Source organism: Callospermophilus lateralis, chromosome 11 (genome assembly GCF_048772815.1).
Source record: "Callospermophilus lateralis isolate mCalLat2 chromosome 11, mCalLat2.hap1, whole genome shotgun sequence".
Taxonomy (NCBI): Eukaryota; Metazoa; Chordata; class Mammalia; order Rodentia; family Sciuridae; genus Callospermophilus; species Callospermophilus lateralis.
In genome coordinates this window covers 61,879,670-61,899,512 of record NC_135315.1, presented here as the reverse complement: position 1 = coordinate 61,899,512, position 19,843 = coordinate 61,879,670, and the positions used below count along the sequence as shown (strand labels likewise).

General features: G+C 42.8%; 1 pseudogene; it reads left to right on the top strand.

Annotated features, from left to right (window-relative positions):
- The window catches only part of LOC143410568 (myotubularin-related protein 9-like), a 57,413-nt pseudogene extending 47,310 nt beyond the window's left edge, over positions 1 to 10,103 (top strand).
- The last annotated feature ends 9,740 nt before the right edge of the window (positions 10,104 to 19,843 follow it).

Below are 19,843 nucleotides of genomic sequence, written 5' to 3'. Positions count from 1 at the left end.
CATGTGAACAGACGTAACTACTGGGATGGTTCTACTAGCAGGTTCAGAATGACTTCAAAACAACTTTAATGTGATAGTAAAATGTCATTTCAATATAAATTTGAACAAAGTGTTTAGGAAAAAACGAAAACAAAAGTCGTTCTCATTACCTTCATGGTTAGGAAGTTGGAAACAGAATTCTCTGCAGAATTTCTCATTTTACTAGTCCCCCAATTCTATCCCTTCCCTGTAGCTTGCTTTGTGTGATTTTAGTTACCCATGGTCCAAAAAGATTAAATGGAAAATTCTAATAAACCATTAATAAATTTTAAACTGCACATCATTCTGAGTAGCACTATGAAATCTCATGGTACCCTGCTTTGTCCTATTTAGGAGGTACATCATCCCATTATCCAGTGTATCTATGCTACCTATGTTATCCACCTGAAGTCACTTAGTAACCATCTCAGTTGTGAGATCTGCTGCCCCACTACTGCAGTGCGCCTACAGAGTTTACTAGCACTCACTGTTTCAGGTATCACTGGGGGTCGTGGCACATCTCTCTTGTGGAGAAGGATGGACTGCACAAACTAGTGGGGTTTAAAAGCAGCATCTCTGTTTTCCCTCTGTTCAGCATTCTCATTTGCTTAAGAGAATGCTTTGAAATGATTTCTGTAAAAATAAGCCCCCCAGGCTCCCAGTCAGTTGTCAAGGATCTGCCTTTCTTACCAGCTTTGCACATCCTGGAGGCCAAGAATTTAGATGATGGAGCCTCTTCCTCATCTTGCACTATTTGCTGTAAGGAAAGCAGGAGATCACGCTGAGATGCTCTTGGCAGAAGAGGTCTTCCAGGTGTATACCATAATCAGGAGCTCCACGATGGAGGTGTTCACATCCCTGTAACCCAGGCACAGAAAATCCCATTGAGAGGTGTGAGACTTAAGATTTCCCTCCTGACCTGGGGGTACAGCTCACTAGTAGAGCATGCTTAACATGCTTGAGGCCCTGGGTTCCATCCCCAACACCAAAATAATAACAATAACATTATTATCTCCCTGTTCTAAGCCTTGAGGTGAAAAACAAAGAAACCAGTGATGTCGTGTCTTCTCATATCTCCATTAGCTCTCCACACATTTCTTCTCAACTGATGACTCTAGTTTCTTTTCCCCCTTGAGACCAGTGTTGTTTAGCAGGCAAGAGGAAGTGGGGATTAGAGTCAATTTTGGATATTTCTGGTGTCCAAAGTTCCTCTCTGATTAATGGTGGAGCACAGGCCAACTTGCAGGATACAGATGCACCCGGTGGTTGGATCCCATGGAAGCTGTCTTCTGACAGAGTACTGGTTTCAGAGATTTCTCAAACATTATACTACTCCCTACCCACTCCTGGCTCCAGCAATCCTCCCTCCCTGTTTGCACCATCATCTGTCATACTCCCTGCTCATACTCATCAGCTTGTAAATATTCAGGTCCTTCTTCCATTAAAAACTATGATTCATAACCACCTTCTCTGAAGCCCCAACTCTTTGCTCCCCTTTGTACATCTCAGGAGAGTTGTCTACCCTCACTGCTCTGACTCAGACATTTTCATTCTCTCCCAAACACATTCCAAAGAAGCTCTGGTCCCCCAAACAACCCCCAAACTGTTCTCACCAAGGTCAATGGCCTCTAATTGGTTAAATGCACCAGTCAACACTCAGTCCTATTTCTCAGCCCCTCAGCAGCATCTGCTGCAGCTGCTCACCCCTGTCCCTTCAGATAATTAATGCACACCTCTTCTAGGACACCCCTCTCTGGTCTCCCCATGCCTTCCTTGTTTCTTCTGCTGGTTTCCCTTTGACTGACCTCCACCTAAGACTTTCTTTTGTCTTTTCCTGTCTCCCCTCATCCCTTGAGCTTCTCATCCGATTTCATGGCTTTGTAAATGTTGGTGACTCTCACATTCCTACCTCCAGCCATGCACCTCTGAACTCGGATCTCAAAGTCCCACAGGTGCTTGATGGTTCCACTGGAATGTGTATCAAGGCATCGCAGGACTTAACCTACCCTAAATGGAACTGTTCTTTTTCCCCAAAAAACCTGCTTCACTAAAAAACCTGTGCCAGCTCAATTACTGGCAACACTCTTCCTCTGAGTAACTCAGGACAGAAACCTTAGAGCCACTTCTTAGAGCTCTCTTCTTTTCCAGATGGAAAAGCTCTTCTCTTTTCTGCATCTTACCATTGCCCCTTATCTGGGTCATGCCACCCCATTAGGTGACCATGGCCTGCCCCTTCTGGAATATCCCTGAAGTCCATGCTCCATGCAGAGAAACCTGCCCTTCAAGTGAACTTAGACTATGCAGGCCTCTGCTCAAGACCATGAGATAGCCTGCTCTTCTGCCCATGGCCAAAGCCCAAGGTCTCACAGTGGCTCCCATGCTCCTTTATTATGATCAGCCCCTGTCCTTCCCCTGGCTCCATGCCCCCTTCTCAGCCTGGCCACACTCTATTCTGATCAGTCCTCCTACTGCTGCTCATTGACACAAAATGCCTAATTCTAGGTGGTTCTATTAGACTCAGTCCCACCCCTCCTACAGTTTTTGTTCCAACATCATTTTCACCACAAGGCTTACTCTACCCCTCTACCCTCTCACTATCATCCCTTCTGATTTCTTGCCATACCACTTTATTTTTTCCATAGTGCTTACCACTTTCAATATACTGGATAACTTATTTATCACGTTCTCTGTATGTCTCCTTCCACTAGAATATTAACCCCACAAGACAAGGATCTTTACTGAATCAACAATTAAGGCACCTCACATATCACAGACATTCAACAAATATTGGTTCATGAGCGAATGAGTTAATTTCTGTTATTATCAAATGACAAGTCTGATATCTTGTGAATTAAAACATACTTTCACAGGCTGGGGCTGTAGTTCAGGGGAAGAGCACTTGCCTAGCATGTTTGAGGCACTGGGTTCAATTCTTAACACTACCTAAAAATAAACAAATAAAATAAAGGCATTAAAAAAAACATACTTTCAAAAAGCATTCTGTGCAGAAGGACGAGTAAAGGAACTGACAGTGAGTACAAAGTCACTCTAAGTACCAGGAGCAACAAGGAACTGGGCTTCCATCACTCAACTCAAGTGATGAAACTTGCTTGAATCACAGGAAAAATTCAGTAAATGGACTTTTCTTCATCTAAAATCTGTCTCATCTTCTAGTAACTGCCACTGGAGTCTGTACTAAAATGAAGGAAGGGGCTGGGGCTGCAGCTCAGGGGTACAGTGCTTGCTCTCCTACAATGCATGAGGCTCTGGGCTCACCCCGAAGACTCTAAAAAATCAATCAATAAAGAATGAGGTAGAAGCTATATCTGCCACCAGCAAATCTCCATGTGATTTCAGAAAGAAGACAATGGCATCCAGGCTTGTCATAAAGTGGATGGCACTGAGGACCTGACTTAACACAAATTGTGGCACAATGTAAAGCTGAGGCAGAAAGATTTGGAGAATACTTAGTGGTCTTGACTGGGGGAATAAAAAGCTGACAAAAGGCAGGGACAGATGATGACAGTATTGAAATAAACAAAAATATGCAAAGGAAGAGAAATAGAAGTACTTGAAAATGGGAAGGATTAACACAGTCATCCTTCTGGAGTCCTGAATTCTAATTCAACTGGAACTCAGCTCCACTTCTCTCCTGGACAATCCACACAGCCTCTAGTATTTATCCAACAAAGACCCAAATTGTCTCTGAGAAGACAGAGGGCTGCAGACACTCAGGAGCCAGAGCAGCCTAAGCCATCTATGCCTGCACCTTCCCTCCCTGATGCTGCAGTGGGGTACAGGACAGGTGGGTCCTCCACTAGCACCCTGGCACAGGACAGGCCTGGGAAGAGGACAGCAGCACAGGACACCAAGACTTGGTGCCCTCATGCCCAGCTCTGCTGAGAACCTGAAGGTCCCTGCAGAAGAGGAAGCAAGGGCACCTGATTAAGGCCAGCCACAACCACACTCTCACTGTCTCATAGCACATATACACTCCCTGGTTTGGGAAGCAATGACATTTCCTTGCCACTCCTCTTTCTGGAGCACATAAGAGTTTTGTGACACCATCCTGATGAAGCAAAAATCAGGACAGAGATATCAAAAGTCTAGGTGAAAGTATGTGTGTTCCAAAACTAAATTTCTGAAAATTTTGGGTTTTCTTCCCTTGCTTTGCTATTTATCATAGACATATATTTGTTATTAAATTTGTTAGGCAGCAATTTTCAGACTCTGAGCTAAAAAAATGATACACTATCCAAACTGATTTCTAGGCATTAAAAAATGTTGAGGCCTCAGTTCCTTGTGTTAAAGAAGCAGGAACTGAGAGCTGAGGTGACAGAGTGCTTGCCTAGCTTGGGTTAGATTCTCAGCACCACATATAAAAAAATAAAAACAAAGTTCTATCAACAACTAAAAAAAAAACTTAAAAAATAAACTAACTCAGGGGCTGGGGTTGTGGCTCAGTGGCAAAGTGCTTGCCTCGCACATGTGAGGCACTAGGTTCGATCCTCAGCACAAAATTTAAAAAAGAAATAAACAAAGATATTGTGTAAATGTATAAATAATTTTTTTTAAAAGAGGAACTCAGAAAATGTGGCATGAAGAAGTGGTTAGAATTTAGGGCTTATATCCCATCTTAGCAGAGGAAGGGGAAGACGACAAAGGGCTCTTAAAGGAAATAACTTCTAGGAAAGATAAGCAGTCCCTCTGGAGAACAGATGGGAGAAAGGATACAGTTTTGTGACAATTAGGTGACTTCTTATTTGGGGGGATTTCTTCTCTAGCCTCAGGACAGAAGTCAATTTCCCCAGGCCGGAAAACTCCCAGAATCTAGGAAGGATATTTATTACATGTGAATTCTTTTGTGAAGTTTTGCTTTTATGCAGATAAAGAGAATTGAGAAAAAAGTCCTCCTCCTTTATTTACTATTTCTCAAATGTCCTCAGATCAAAATAGTCCCTATCCCATTGTGGGATATCTTCTATCCCTTATAGGGACAGGACTGGGTAGGACTAATGATGGCAGCTTCAGGCTGGAGGGACCTGCCACTCTCTGGCCACCTGTAGCCCACTCTGCCTGGTGACACTTGGGGCCCCTGCTCCATATCATAGTTTGGAATGGATAACTGGAGCCATCCCACCTCTCTCTTCCCACCCAGGGCTTTGTGGTTGCTATAGGCTACTCCAGGGGGACCTTATTCTAGGGCAACTGAGCTGGAATGGGGGGGCTACTATTGGGCTGGGAAGCCTAGGATTGAAGGACTAGCAAGGGCCTTAAAAGCAGAAGGGGAAAAAAATCATTCTTAGTGGAAAATTTTCTTTCACAGAGGTGTCTGGGGACATCTAAGGACGAATGCACAGTAGAAAGCAGAGCTGCATGTGAACACCCTCTCTTCCACAATAGCTCTTCATTCAATGTGGCACAGAAAACCTTACTACACTGAATTCTCTACACCCAGCTTACGCACTGGTGACCTCCAGTTTCTAGAACATATGTGTGTCAAATGTTACACTCACTGGGTTATACGTTCTTTTTTCTTTTTAATATTTATTTTTTCATTGTAGTTTAGCACAATACATTTATTTTTATTTATTTATTTCTATGTGGTGTTGAAGATCAAACCCAGGGCCTCGAACATGCTAGGCGAGCACTCTACCACTGAGCCACAACCCCAGCCCCAGGATATAAGTTCTTTCAGTATAGTCTTTTATCTTCTTAGCTCCTTTACTTTATAAGTGGGGACCATGTTTAAATTATCTGGAATAAAGTCTTTAAGAAAATTCCCTTCCCACAGTCTAGTTTTTTGTGTTTTTTTTTTGTTTGTTTGTTTTTTTTTTTGGTGAAGCTGGAATAGAAATGCTTCCCTGAAGACCTTATACAATCCTGAATATCCACTATTAGGAACTTGATGGATTCTCTATTCTAACACTTGATCTGAACTTTTATGACAGCCCATTGAAAGCAGGTACAAGAATTAAGCCCAATTTAGAAATGGGGGAAGTTTACAGATGAACAATTTTACTCAAGGCTGGGCAGCCTCTCAGCAGCAGATAGACCTTGGTCTTGGCCTGATTTCTAGGAGTTGGTAATATACAACACTAACTGCACAAACTGTCTCAACATACACAGAAAATGACTTGCTACCCTGCTGAATTCCACATACAGTGAGCAGAAAAGGACAAATATCCAGAGTTTGAAAAATGAGTATTGCAAACGTACCTTGTTTAGAAAACAATCTATATCAAGTGATAAAGAAAGAATACAAAACTTTGATTCAGGATTTCCAACTCTTGGAATTTACCCCAAGGAAACAAGAACAACACTCTATGCTTAATGATGATAACTGCAAGATTTTTTTTTAAATATTATTTTTTAAGTTGTAGTTGGACACAATACCTTTATTTCATTTACTTATTTTTATGTGGTGCTGAGGATCGAACCCAGGGTCTCGCACATGCGAGGCAAGCACTCTACCACGGAGCCACAACCCCAGCCCAAGATTATTTTTTTTTAAGGAGCAGAAATTCTGGACATAAGCAAAGGTTCCACAGTGCGGAATCAAGTTCAACTGAGACTATACATTCAACATAATAAATATTCAATACCATACAAGCAAAGTTGCTTAGGAATGGGGAAGAACTGGGTAATAAAGGTATAGAACAGGGCAGGGAAAGAATAAGGCCAAGAAAGGTATTCTTTGGGGTGGGAAGTCAACAATGTGGGTAAATTATTTTTATTTGGGTATTTAAATTCTTTTTTAAAAAATTAAGAGCTCATCCTTCCTATTGCCCCAAAGCCCCATTCCACATTTTCATATTCCTTACACACCCTAATTACCCAAATTGAGTCAACATTAAAATAAGAAAATTAAATCCTTATCATCAATATACAATATTTGGGGGTAAAACATTTTAAAGCAGAAGAGTAGCTTAAAAAGCACATCTGGGGTCTGGGGTTGTAGCTCAGCGCTATAGCACCTATCTAGCACGTGTGAGGTCCTGGGTTGAATCCTCAGCACCACATAAAGATAAATAAAATCAAGGTATTGTGTCCATCTACAACTAATATTTAAAAAAAAAAAACAACCCTCAACCTCTGCGGGGTTGAGTCCGGGGTGGAATAAAACCACTGTTTCGTAGGCAAACCTCCGCGACTAGCAAGACCAAGCAAATTAAAACTCAGGGCTGCGGGTACATTAGGGATGGGAGATGAGATCCCCTGCTGGCTGGGGACCTGCTTTCTGAAGGACTCTGCCTCAGGTCCCACAATCAGGAATTGCCTCCCCCAAGGCGCCTAGAGGGGACGGGGGATCCCGGGGCCACGCGGTAGGTCCTGTCCTCGCCAGCCCACTCAAGAAGGAAGGAGGGAGAGAGAGAGGGGCTTCCTGGGGGCGGGAGGCTGGAGTCTCCCTCGGTACCGCATCCTCCCTGCGGGTCCCGGACCCTCCTAACCGCCGCGCTGCCCAACCCGTGCACCTGCCGGTAACGCCAGAGCCCGCCAATCCGCACCGCCAGGCAGTGTGTCCAGGACCAAAACACCTAATCCACGCGCTGAAACCGCAACCGCGGAACCTGAGGGGCCCCGGATGGCGGGGGGCGGGACCAGAGGACGCAGGTGCCTCGGGCTTTGGGCGTGGCCTACCCGAGGGGGAGGAGCGGATCTCAGGGTCCACGCTATAGGGGTGGGGCCAGGTAGCGGGACTCGCAGGGAGGAAAGTCCAAGAGCTGGGACCTCACTCCAGGCGGCGGTGAGGAGGGCGGTGGCCCTCCCTGTGGCCAAGCCCCGGGCCTGGGTGATGAGGGGGATCAGGAGGGGCTGGCCATTGTGGAGCCCGCGGGCCTCGGGCGCTCACGCTATCTGGGGGCGGGGCGGGGCCGGGCCTCCTCCTCCCCAGGGGCCTTCCCCTCCCCACCCCAACCCCCACCTGCCAACCCAGCGCTTGTAAATGCCTGGAGGTCCTGGGCTCAGCAGGCGTCTGGTCCCAGCTGCTGGAGGAACAAGGAGTATGGTAAGCTGATTAAGACCCCACGGATGGACAACGTGGTGCTGCACCGGCCCTTCTATCTGGCTGACGAGGGGACCCTCTGTCTGATGGCCACCACCTCATCCTGTCCTCACCTCAGGACAACACAGAGGAGCTGTGGAACCTAGTACAACCAGTATGGAAATCAGTATGGAGATTTCTAGGATTGGACTAGGATTGGACCCAACATATGATCCTGCTGTAGCACGCTTCAGTATCTATCCAAAAGAATTAAAATTAGCATAGTCTAAAGATATCTATATGCCTCTGTTTATACAGCATGATTTGCAATACCCATGTCGTGGAACCAGCCTGGATGTCCATCAATGGATAAACAGATAAAGAAAATGTGGTATATATGCACAGTGGAGTTTTACTCAGCCATAAAGAGGAATGGAATTATGCTATTTATAGACATCATGTTAAGTGAAAATAAGCCAGACTCAGAAAGCCAAGGGTCATATGTTTTCTCTTTTGTGTAGAAGGTAGAGAGGAAAAAGAGATCTTATGACAACAGAAAGTAGAGGGAGGGGGTCGGGGGAGGGAGAAGGAAAGGGACAAGAGAAGTAGTGGGGAATGAAATTGATACAGTTGTGTTTCGTGCCTGTATGAATATGTCACAATGAATCCCACTATTGTGTACAATTATTATGCACCAATAAACTTTTAAAAATAAAAAATAAAAACGTCGTGCTGTCGACAATCAATTTGTGGGATTGCTAGATAGCATCATGATAAAACATAATGATTTTCCAATTACTGGGTTGGATAGTCCTGGGATGGAGGAACGTTTTAAATATAGCCAGAACTACTGAGGCATTGTCTATCTTGGACTCTGAATGTCCCCTTTCTTCTATGGGCCCATATTTGAGGTGATAGAAGAGGGCTGGAGTTCCTTGCTTCCTTCCTTAGCAGAGTGAACTCTACTCTTCAGCTACCAGTGAATGAAGACTAAGCTATGGCAATAAGGAATTTGCTATCTGCCCTTGCTATCTGACCAATTGTCATAGTGCCCAAATCCATTGATGATGAACCTCTTCCAAAGGTGCCTATATTGGACACACAGGGTAATTCCAGTATTCAGCTATTCTCATTTTTAAAAAAATGAAATGGTAATTATGCAAAATGGTCAGTCACTCACTGGCACAAATGGGAGAAGGTACAAGGAAGATGAGACACTGATAAATGCTACCCTCAGGGCAGAAAACATGACTACATCATGGACACTTGTAGTCTGAATGTGGCTCAGCAAGCTAGAGCAAAGGAGGTGACTTTGAACAGAAGCCCATTATCCCCAGTGGAGGCAATTTCATAAGTCCATTGAGAGGTATCACAGCCTAACCAAACTTGTGGAAGTTTGTGATGACCAAACATATAACATGGACCAATGGCTCAGTAAGTTGGAGGCCTCCGACTGGCTGACTCATGGCAAAGAGATTCTGACCACTGCCTGCCTAGCCACTCAGTGCATCCACAGGGAGGGAGCATCAGTCCTGATTCATGGAGCAGAAGGAACTGACTTTATCCTGCAGGCAGCCTCCCTGGCTCAGTTCATTTTGGAACCACAGAGACAGATTGTCTGAGGTTTCAAGGCTCCAGACAGAAAGAGAGTGGCTTCAGGCTGCTCACCCCTTCCAACACCACTGTGCACAGTCTGCCTATTACAGTAGCAAGCAGAAGTGGGCAGCATTTGTAGTTCTTCTCTTTTGGGGGAGGCTGTTTGTGGCTACTCTGTGAGTTCCCTTGTTCTTTAGGGTTTAAGGAACATTTCCTCATCATGCTCTTTGAGCATGCATATGCCTCCCAGTTTGGAACGTTTATGGGCAAAAACGAAAGTGAAAGATATAATTTCAATTCCAGCAGAAAACAGTATCTCTGTGGTCCAGGGTCAAAAGGCCCAGTGAGCTGAGAATTTTCCTAGGATGGAACCCATTCTCTAAGTACGTATGAGGAAATGGTGAACATCATTGAGTACAACAGGGAGTTACAAGCAGAGATCAACATCCTGAGGACGCAGTTGGTGGAACTGGAAACAGAGGATGAGCTGCAGGAGAGTTCCTGAAACCCCCCAGCATCCTAAAGAACTTCAGGGCAGAGTCCTCCTCTTTCTGTCTCTTCCTGTAGTTCACTTGTACTCCATATCCTTAAACTTAAGGATTTGGACATGGGATCAGTCTGATCTCATACTCTCTCAGCACTGTAGAAATGTTACCCACTATGATCACAATTTTGTGTGGCATAGTAGGTCTTTCCTTTGGAAGCAGGAAGGAGATGCCAGTCATTTTATTTTACATGAAATCGGTGACCTGTTTAATGGCATTTATGTCACATATCATTTCTCCAAAACTCCTCTCCTTGTACCGTTTCCAAACAGATCTCCAGAGCAGGTCAACATATGATTAGATCACTCTATGGAGTATTTGGTGGATTAACAAAAGGGTCAGGCTTTTAAGCACTCTTGGTATAGAAATTTAAAATTAAATTGGTTAATAAACCAAAAATTCTGTTAATATGCCTTTTCCATCTTTGCAACATAAAATAACCATTCTCTTTAAGACAATTTTGGACTAACAAAGTTGAATTCATTCTCATTCTGGATTGTCAAGAAAGGAAAATTGGAATCCTTGTTCAAGGCACCTTCTTTCAGCAAGGGCAGTAGGAATGGTCCTCTCATATTTACATGAAGAAGAATTAAATTTATTTAAAGAGTAGACACTAAAAATATGTGCAATATGGTATTCAAGTAGGAATTCGTTATTAAGAGAGAACTGTTACTATTGAATTTGTTTTTCAGGTTCTTTTTTTTTTCTTTTTTTATTTATTTTTTATTTTTTTTTATTGTTGGTTGTTCAAAACATTACATAGTTCTTGATATATCATATTTCACACTTTGATTCAAGTGGGTTATGAACTCCCATTTTTACCCCGTATACAAATTGCAGAATCACATCAGTTACACTTCCATTGATTTATATATTGCCATACTAGGGTCTGTTGTATTCTGCTGCCTTTCCTATCCTTTACTATCCCCCTCCCCTCCCCTCCCCTCCCCTCTACACTCTCTACCCACTCTACTGCAGTTCATATCTCCCCCTTGTATTATTTTTCCCTTTCCCCTCGCTACCTCTTGTATGTAATTTTGTATAACCCTGAGGGTCTCCTTCCATTTCCATGCAATTTCCCTTCTCCCTCCCTTTCCCTCCCACCTCTCGTCCCTGTTTAATGTTAATCTTCTTCTCATGCTCTTCGTCCCTACTCTGTTCTTAGTTACTCTCCTTATATCAAAGAAGACATTTGGCATTTGTTTTTTAGGGATTGGCTGGCTTCACTTAGCATAATCTGCTCTAATGCCATCCATTTCCCTCCAAATTCTATGATTTTGTCATTTCTTAATGCAGAGTAATACTCCATTGTGTATAAATGCCACATTTTTTTTATCCATTCGTCTATTGAAGGGCATCTAGGTTGGTTCCACAGTCTTGCTATTGTGAATTGTGCTGCTATGAACATCGATGTAGCATGTCCCTGTAGCATGCTCTATTTAGGTCTTTAGGGAATAGACCGAGAAGGGGAATAGCTGGGTCAAATGGTGGTTCCATTCCCAGCTTTCCAAGAAATCTCCATACTGCTTTCCAGATTGGCTGCACCAATTTGCAGTCCCACCAACAATGAACAAGTGTACCCTTTTCCCCACATCCTCGCCAGCACTTGTTGTTGTTTGACTTCATAATGGCTGCCAATCTTACTGGAGTGAGATGGTATCTTAGGGTGGTTTTGATTTGCATTTCTCTGACTGCTAGGGATGGTGAGCATTTTTTCATGTACTTGTTGATTGATTGTATGTCCTCCTCTGAGAAGTGTCTGTTCATGTCTTTGGCCCATTTGTTGATTGGGTTATTTGTTATCTTGTTGTCTAATTTTTTGAGTTCTTTGTATACTCTGGATATTAGGGCTCTATCTGAAGTGTGAGGAGTAAAGATTTGTTCCCAGGATGTAGGCTCCCTATTTACCTCTCTTATTGTTTCTTTTGCTGAGAAAAAAATTTTTAGTTTGAGTAAGTCCCATTTGTTGATTCTAGTCATTAACTGTTGTGCTATGGGTGTCCTATTGAGGAATTTGGAGCCCGACCCCACAGTATGTAGATCGTAGCCGACTTTTTCTTCTATCAGACGCCGTGTCTCTGATTTGATATCAAGCTCCTTGATCAATTTTGAGTTAACTTTTGTGCATGGCGAGAGAAAGGGATTCAGTTTCATTTTGTTGCATATGGATTTCCAGTTTTCCCAGCACCATTTGTTGAAGATGCTATCCTTCCTCCATTGCATGCTTTTAGCCCCTTTATCAAATATAAGATAGTTGTAGTTTTGTGGATTGGTTTCTGTGTCCTCTATTCTGTACCATTGGTCCACCCGCCTGTTTTGGTACCAGTAGCATGCTGTTTTTGTTACTATTGCTCTGTAGTATAGTTTGAAGTCTGGTATCGCTATACCGCCTGATTCACCCTTCCTGCTTAGCATTGCTTTTGCTATTCTGGGTCTTTTATTTTTCCATATGAATTTCATGATTGCTTTCTCTATTTCTATAAGAAATGCCATTGGGATTTTGATTGGCATTGCATTAAACCTATAGAGAACTTTTGGTAATATTGTCATTTTGATGATGTTAGTTCTGCCTATCCATGAACAGGGTATATTTTTCCATCTTCTAAGATCTTCTTCTATTTCTCTCTTTAGGGTTCTGTAGTTTTCATTGTATAAGTCTTTCACCTCTTTTGTTAGGTTGATTCCTAAGTATTTTATTTTTGGGGGGGATATTGTGAATGGAGTGGTTGTCCTCATTTCCATTTCAGAGGATTTGTCGCTGATATACAGGAATGCCTTTGATTTATACGTGTTGATTTTATATCCTGCCACTTTGCTGAATTCATTTATTAGCTCTAATAGTTTCTTTGTAGACCCTTTTGGGTCTGCTAGGTATAGAATCATGTCATCTGCAAATAGTGATAATTTAAGTTCTTCTTTTCCTATTTTTATGCCTTTAATTTCTTTCGTCTGTCTAATTGCTCTGGCCAGTGTTTCGAGAACTATGTTGAACAGAAGTGGTGAGAGGGCATCCCTGTCTTGTTCCAGATTTTAGAGGGAATGCCTTCAATTATTCTCCATTCAGAATGATGCTAGCCTGAGGCTTAGCATAGATGGGTTTTACAATATTGAGGTAAGTTCCTGTTATCCCTAGTTTTTCTAGCGTTTTGAACATAAAGGGATGCTGTACTTTGTCGAATGCTTTTTCTGCATCTATCGAGATGATCATATGGTTCTTATTTTTAAGTCTATTAATGTGGTGAATAACATTAATTGATTTCCGTATATTGAACCAGCCTTGCATCCCAGGGATGAATCCTACTTGATCATGGTGCACATTTTTTTTTGATATGTTTTTGAATCCGATTTGCCAGAATTTTATTGAGGATTTTTGCATCTAGGTTTATTAGAGATATTGGTCTGTAGTTTTCTTTCTTTGAAGTGTCTTTGTCTGGTTTAGGAATCAGGGTGATGTTGGCCTCGTAGAATGAATTTGGAAGTTCTCCCTCTTTTTCTATTTCCTGAAATAGCTTGAAAAGTATTGGTATTAGTTCCTCTTTAAAGGTTTTGCAAAACTCTGCTGTATACCCATCCGGTCCTGGGCTTTTCTTAGTTGGTAGTCTTTTGATGGTTTCTTCTATTTCCTCAATTGATATTGGTCTGTTTAGGTTGTCTATATCCTCCTGCCTTAATCTGGGCAGGTCATATGACTTAAGAAATTTATCGATGCCTTCACTATCTTCTATTTTATTGGAGTATAAGGATTCAAAATAGTTTCTGATTATCTTCTGTATTTCTGAAGTGTCTGTTGTGATATTGCCTTTTTCATCCCGTATGCTAGTAATTTGATTTCTCTCTCTTCTTCTCTTCGTTAGCATGGCTAAGGGTCTGTCGATTTTATTTATTTTTTCAAAGAACCAACTTTTAGTTTTGTCAATCTTTTCAATTGTTTCTGTTGTTTCGATTTCATTAATTTCAGCTCTGATTTTAATAATTTCTTGCCTTCTACTTCTTTTGCTGTTGTTTTGCTCTTCTTTTTCTAGGATTTTGAGATGGAGTATGAGATCATTTATTTGTTGGTTTTTTCTTTTTTTAAGGAATGAACTCCAAGCAATGAATTTTCCTCTTAGAACTGCTTTTAATGTGTCCCATAGATTCTGATATGTTGTGTCTGTGCTTTCATTTATCTCTAAGAATTTTTTAATTTCCTCCTTGATGTCTTCTATAACCCATTGATCATTTAGTAACCAATTGTTCATTCTCCAAGTGATGCATGTTTTTTCCTTCCTTCTTTTATCGTTGATTTTCAGTTTCATTCCATTATGATCAGATAAGATGCATGGTATTATCTCCACTTTTTTATATTGTCTAAGAGTTGCCCTGTGACATAATATATAATCTATTTTTGAGAAGGATCCATGTGCTGCTGAGAAAAAAGTGTAACTGCTTGATGTTGGGTGGTATATTCTATATATATCAATTAAGTCTAGGTTATTAATTGTGTTATTGAGTTCTATAGTTTCCTTATTCAACTTTTGTTTGGAAGATCTGTCTAGTGGTGAGAGAGGTGTGTTGACGTCTCCCATGATTATTGTATGTTGGTCTATTAGACTCTTAAACTTGAGAAGAGTTTGTTTGATGAACATAGCTGCACCATTGTTTGGGGCATATATATTTATGATAGTTATGTCTTGTTGGTGTATGGTTCCCTTGAGCAGTATGTAGTGTCCCTCTTTATCCCTTTTGATTAACTTTGGCTTGAAATCTATTTTATTTGATATGAGTATGGACACTCCTGCTTGTTTCCGAAGTCCATATGAGTGATATGATTTTTCCCAACCCTTCACCTTCAGTCTATGTATGTCTTTTCCTATGAAATGCGTCTCCTGTAGGCAGCATATTGTTGGGTCTTGTTTTGTGATCCATTCTACTAGCCTGTATGTCTTGATTGGTGAGTTTAAGCCATTAACATTTAGAGTTATTATTGAGATATGGGTTGTTCTTCCAGCCATATTTGTTTATTTATGTTACTAAACATGGTTTGTTTTCCTTTTTGATTATTTTTCCCCCCTTTACTGTCCTACCTCCCACTGTTGGTTTTCATTGTTATTTTCCATTTCCTCTTCCTGTAATGTTTTGCCGAGGATGTTTTGAAGACATGGTTTTCTAGCTGCAAATTCTTTTAACTTTTGTTTATCGTGGAAGGTTTTAATTTCATCTTCCATCCTGAAGCTTAATTTCGCTGGATACATGATTCTTGGTTGGAACCCATTTTCATTCAGTTTTTGAAATATGTTATTCCAGGATCTTCTAGCTTTCAGAGTCTGTGTTGAAAGATCAGCTGTTATCCTGATTGGTTTACCCCTAAATGTAATCTGCTTCCTTTCTCTTGTAGCTTTTAAAATTCTCTCCTTATTCTGTATGTTGGGCATCTTCATTATAATGTGTCTAGGTGTGGATCTCTTATGATTTTGCACATTCAGCGTCCTGTATGCTTCTAGGATTTGGGATTCTGTCTCATTCTTCAAGTCTGGTAAGTTTTCTCGTGTTATTTCATTGAATAGGTGGCTCATTCCTTTGGTTTGGACCTCTATACCTTCCTGTATCCCAATGACTCTTAAGTTTGGTCTCTTTATATTATCCCATATTTCTTGGATGTTCTGCTCATGGTTTCTTAACAGTTTTGCTGAGCTGTCTATGTTCTTTTCAAGTTGAAATACTTTGTCTTCATTGTCTGATGTTCTATCTTCTAAGGGTTCTACTCTGCTGGTAGTATTCTCAATTGAGTTTTTAAGTTGGTTTATTGCTTCCTGCATTTCTAGGATTTCTGTTTGTTTTTTATTACCTCTATCTCCCTGTATAGTTGATCTTTTTCTTCTTGGATTTGTTTATGTAATACATTGTCGAAGTGGTCGAAGTGATCTTTCATTGTCTGATTTTGCTGTCTAATGTCTTCCTTGAGACTCCAGATCATCTTCAGCATGTATATCCTGAATTCTTTATCTGACATTCCATCTTCTGCAGCTATTACCTATTCTAAAGTTGAGTTGACCTTCATTGCTTGTGGTCCTTTCTTTCCTTGTCTTTTCATATTGCTCGTGTTTCTTTCTGCTTAGTGAAACTGTTGTGTTTTTGAAATTTTCCCCCTATATATTTATATTGCTCTTGTATAGTTGAAAAGTCTCCCTTGCAGGGGCGGGCGGCAGCTCTGCTCCTCCTCCAATTGGGGTGATCTGTCTACCACGCTGGTGGGCCGCTGGGACTGTTCTGCCGGTCGGTCGCAGGTCTGCCTACCTTGGAGGCGCGGGCAGCGGCTCTGCTCTGCCCTTCCTCCAATTGGTGTGATGTGTCTACCACGTCCATGAACCCTTGGGCCTGTTCTGCCAGTTAGTCGCGGATCTGACTACCTTGCAGGCGCGGGCGGCGGCTCTGCTCTGCCCCTTCTCCAATTGGGTTGTTGTGGCTGCCACGCTTGCCGGTCGCTGGGCCTGTTCTGGGCGCGGGCTGCGGCTCTGCTCTGCCCCTCCCCCAAGTGGTGTGACGTGTCTACCATGCCGGGAGGCCGCTGGGCCTGTTCCGCCAGTCTGTCACAGGCCTGCCTATCATGCGGGCTCAGGTGGAGGATCTGCTCTGCCCCTACTCCAATTGAGGTGTCGTGACTACTATGCCGGCAGGTCGCTGGACCTGTTCTGGGCGCGGGTGGCGGCTCTGCTCTGTCCCTGCTCCAATTGGGTTGACGTGACTACGACGCTGTCGGGCCGCTGGGCCTGCTCCGACCACGGGCGAAGGCTCTGCTCTGCCCCTACTCCAATTGGGATGACGGGTGGCGTGTCTACCACACCAGCAGGCCGCTGGGCCTGATCCGCCGGTAGGTCGCAGGTCTGCCTACCTTGCAGGCTCAGGAGGCGGCTCTGCTCTGCCCCTCCTCCACTTGGTGTGACGTGTCTACCACACCAGTAGACCGCTGGGCCTGTTCCGCCGGTCGGTCGCAAGTCTGTCTACCTTGCAGGCTCGGGCGGCGGCTCTGATCTGCCCCTACTCCAAATGGAGTGATGTGACTGCCACGCTGGCGGGCCGCTGGGCCTGATCCGGGCTCGGGGAGCGGCTCTGCTCTGCCCCTCCCCCAAGTGGTGTGACGTGTCTACCACGCCGGCAGGCCGCTGGGGCTGTTCTGCCAGTCTGTCACAGGCCTGCCTACTTTGCGGACATGGGTGGAGGATCTGCTTTCCCCCTACTCCAATTGGGGTTTCTTGACAACCACGCCGGCAGGTCGCTGGACCTGTTCCGGGCACGGGCGGCGGCTCTGTTCCTGTTTTTCAGGTTCTTGACCATGCATATAAAGTGTATCAAATGCTGGATGTAAAATTAAACCACCATTTAGAATAAGGTTAATTTGTTAAAATTAAGCTAGGAATATGGTTTCTTTCCTTAAACCAGAGATGCACTGCCCTTGTCAGAAGTTCTGATTGCACTGATTTATATTTGTATGTGTGTGTTTTTAAGTATTCTAAACATTTACTAAGACTGTGGTTATTAAAACTTTTACGGTGGCTAGAGCCATTTGCAAGTTTATCTTGACTCCACTGATGTACTCATTATGTGCTAGAAAAATATATTTTAACTGGAGGTGGAGATTTTTAAATATGATGCAGCTCTGTTCAAACTTCAGAAGCAGTTCTGAGTGTCTCAGTGGTACAGAACAGCACCGGCTGTGCTCGAGCTCTGCCATCTTGTCTGTAACTGTAGCTCTACATGTCTGGGATGCAGCACTGCCCAGGTGTGTAACTATCTTATGGCACTGCTCATTTTAACACATACCATCCATTCTAGTTTTCCTTAAAAGGAAAGTTGGAGAGTAATCTTAAGACTATTTTGACACCATCTGTATAATGGTTTCAGTGTGTAACAGAGCATTGGACCCTACTGCAGAGTTATATATTGAGGTAAAAACATAACTTTCAAAAATGTACTCTAGAAAATTTATGACCTCATTCAGGAGCCTTAGAAAATAGATGATTTCTGTTTCAAATTTCCCAAATTTACTCTTTTTTTTTTTTTTTTGCCTTCCACAGACTTGTGCAAAAAGCTAGGTAACAGCCAAGAGTCAAAATTTTTTTTGGTAAATTTTCCTTCCTTCTTCTCTAAGCTGTTTTATTCTTGGCTTATTTTCTTGACTGTAGTTATGGGTCCTGTTCCATTGACACCTTCACAGAAGACTAAGGGAAGGAGCTTTAGAGGACTTCTCCCTTGCTGTCCATGTCTCCATGTGCTATGAAATGTCTGAGTTTTGAAAAAGAAGAAACAGCCTCGCTTTCTGGTGGATCCTCAGAATTCCTTGTGTTGGTTCCTTGACCTTTTTGTTTTCCCTTATTTTTGTCTCAAGGCTACATATGAAAAAAGAGCCTGTTTCTTTTCAACTAATGGGCTGATAAGGAGAACTATCTGGAGATTTCGGTGATGGTTCTTTAGAAGCAGCTTCCACTGCTTATGCTGATCAGCTGCAGGGCTTCCACAGGTGGAAACCTGGAAGGGAGTTGTTGTTAGGCTTGGTCATGGGAAACTCATGAACCATCAGTTGACACCTGTCTTCTGATGTGTGAGCCAGAGACAGTAATAGGCTAGTATTCCAGTTTCTTTTTGTTTCTCCTTTGAGACTGCAGTCATCACTGTTTTGACAAGTTTGTGGGATTTTTAAAAAAAATTTTTTTTGGGGGGTATAGAGGATTATCTCAGGGGTACTCGACCACTGAGCCACTTCTCCAGCCCTGTTTTGTATTTATTTAGAGTCGGTGTCTCAGTGAGTTGCATAATTCCTTGCTTTTGCTGAAGCTGACGTTGAACTCGCGATCCTCCTGCCTCAGCCTCCCAAGCCACTAGGATTACAGACAAGTTTCTGTTTTAATGTTAATTTATAAGTAGGAATTAACCAAACCTGAAATCTGTTTGCAAGTAGTAAAAATAAACTTCAGTATTAGTGCACTTTCAAAAGGTTCACTTAATAATATAAATATTAGTTTCCCCAAACTTGGGAACCCTGTTGAGAACAAGTGCATAGGGCTGGGGTCATAGCTCAGTGGTAGAGCACTTGCCTAGCATGTGTGAGGCACTGGGTTCGATTCTCAGCACCACATATAGATAAATAAAATAAAGGTCATTGACAAGTAAAAATTTTTTAAAAATATGTGCATTGTCACTATTGTTTGAAAAAACGGTTTCTAGCAATACTATTAAGTTACCTCTCTTGGGTGAGGAGAATAAATAACAATGGATACACCCATGAAAAAATACTTGTTGGCCAAAGGGCTGTGGCGCTCCACAGGCCAGTACCCGGTTTCAGAACGGTCACCGTGTGCCACAGTCTGGCTGGGCACAAACCACGAGCCACTCAAGAAGGAACAAACTTTTCATCCGACTCACTTGAATGCCACCCATGTGGTCCTTCCAGGCACCCCACTCCAACTGGAACTCCCTCCACTGGAACTCTACCCACCAATTCAAACTCTGCAGGAATCCCCGCAAGAGCTCAATCGGAACTCAACGGGAACTCTGCGAGAACTCAAAGTATACACAGCTTAGCTTAATTATCATCATCTTAATGGCTTGCTGGCATCACTTCTCAATCATTACTTCTGGCAAAATGCCAGGGGCCATTCCGAGTCCGCAGGGGCTCTCAGCATCTCCCCCCTTTTGTTTAATTAAACACCAAGAATGTGGCTTAGGA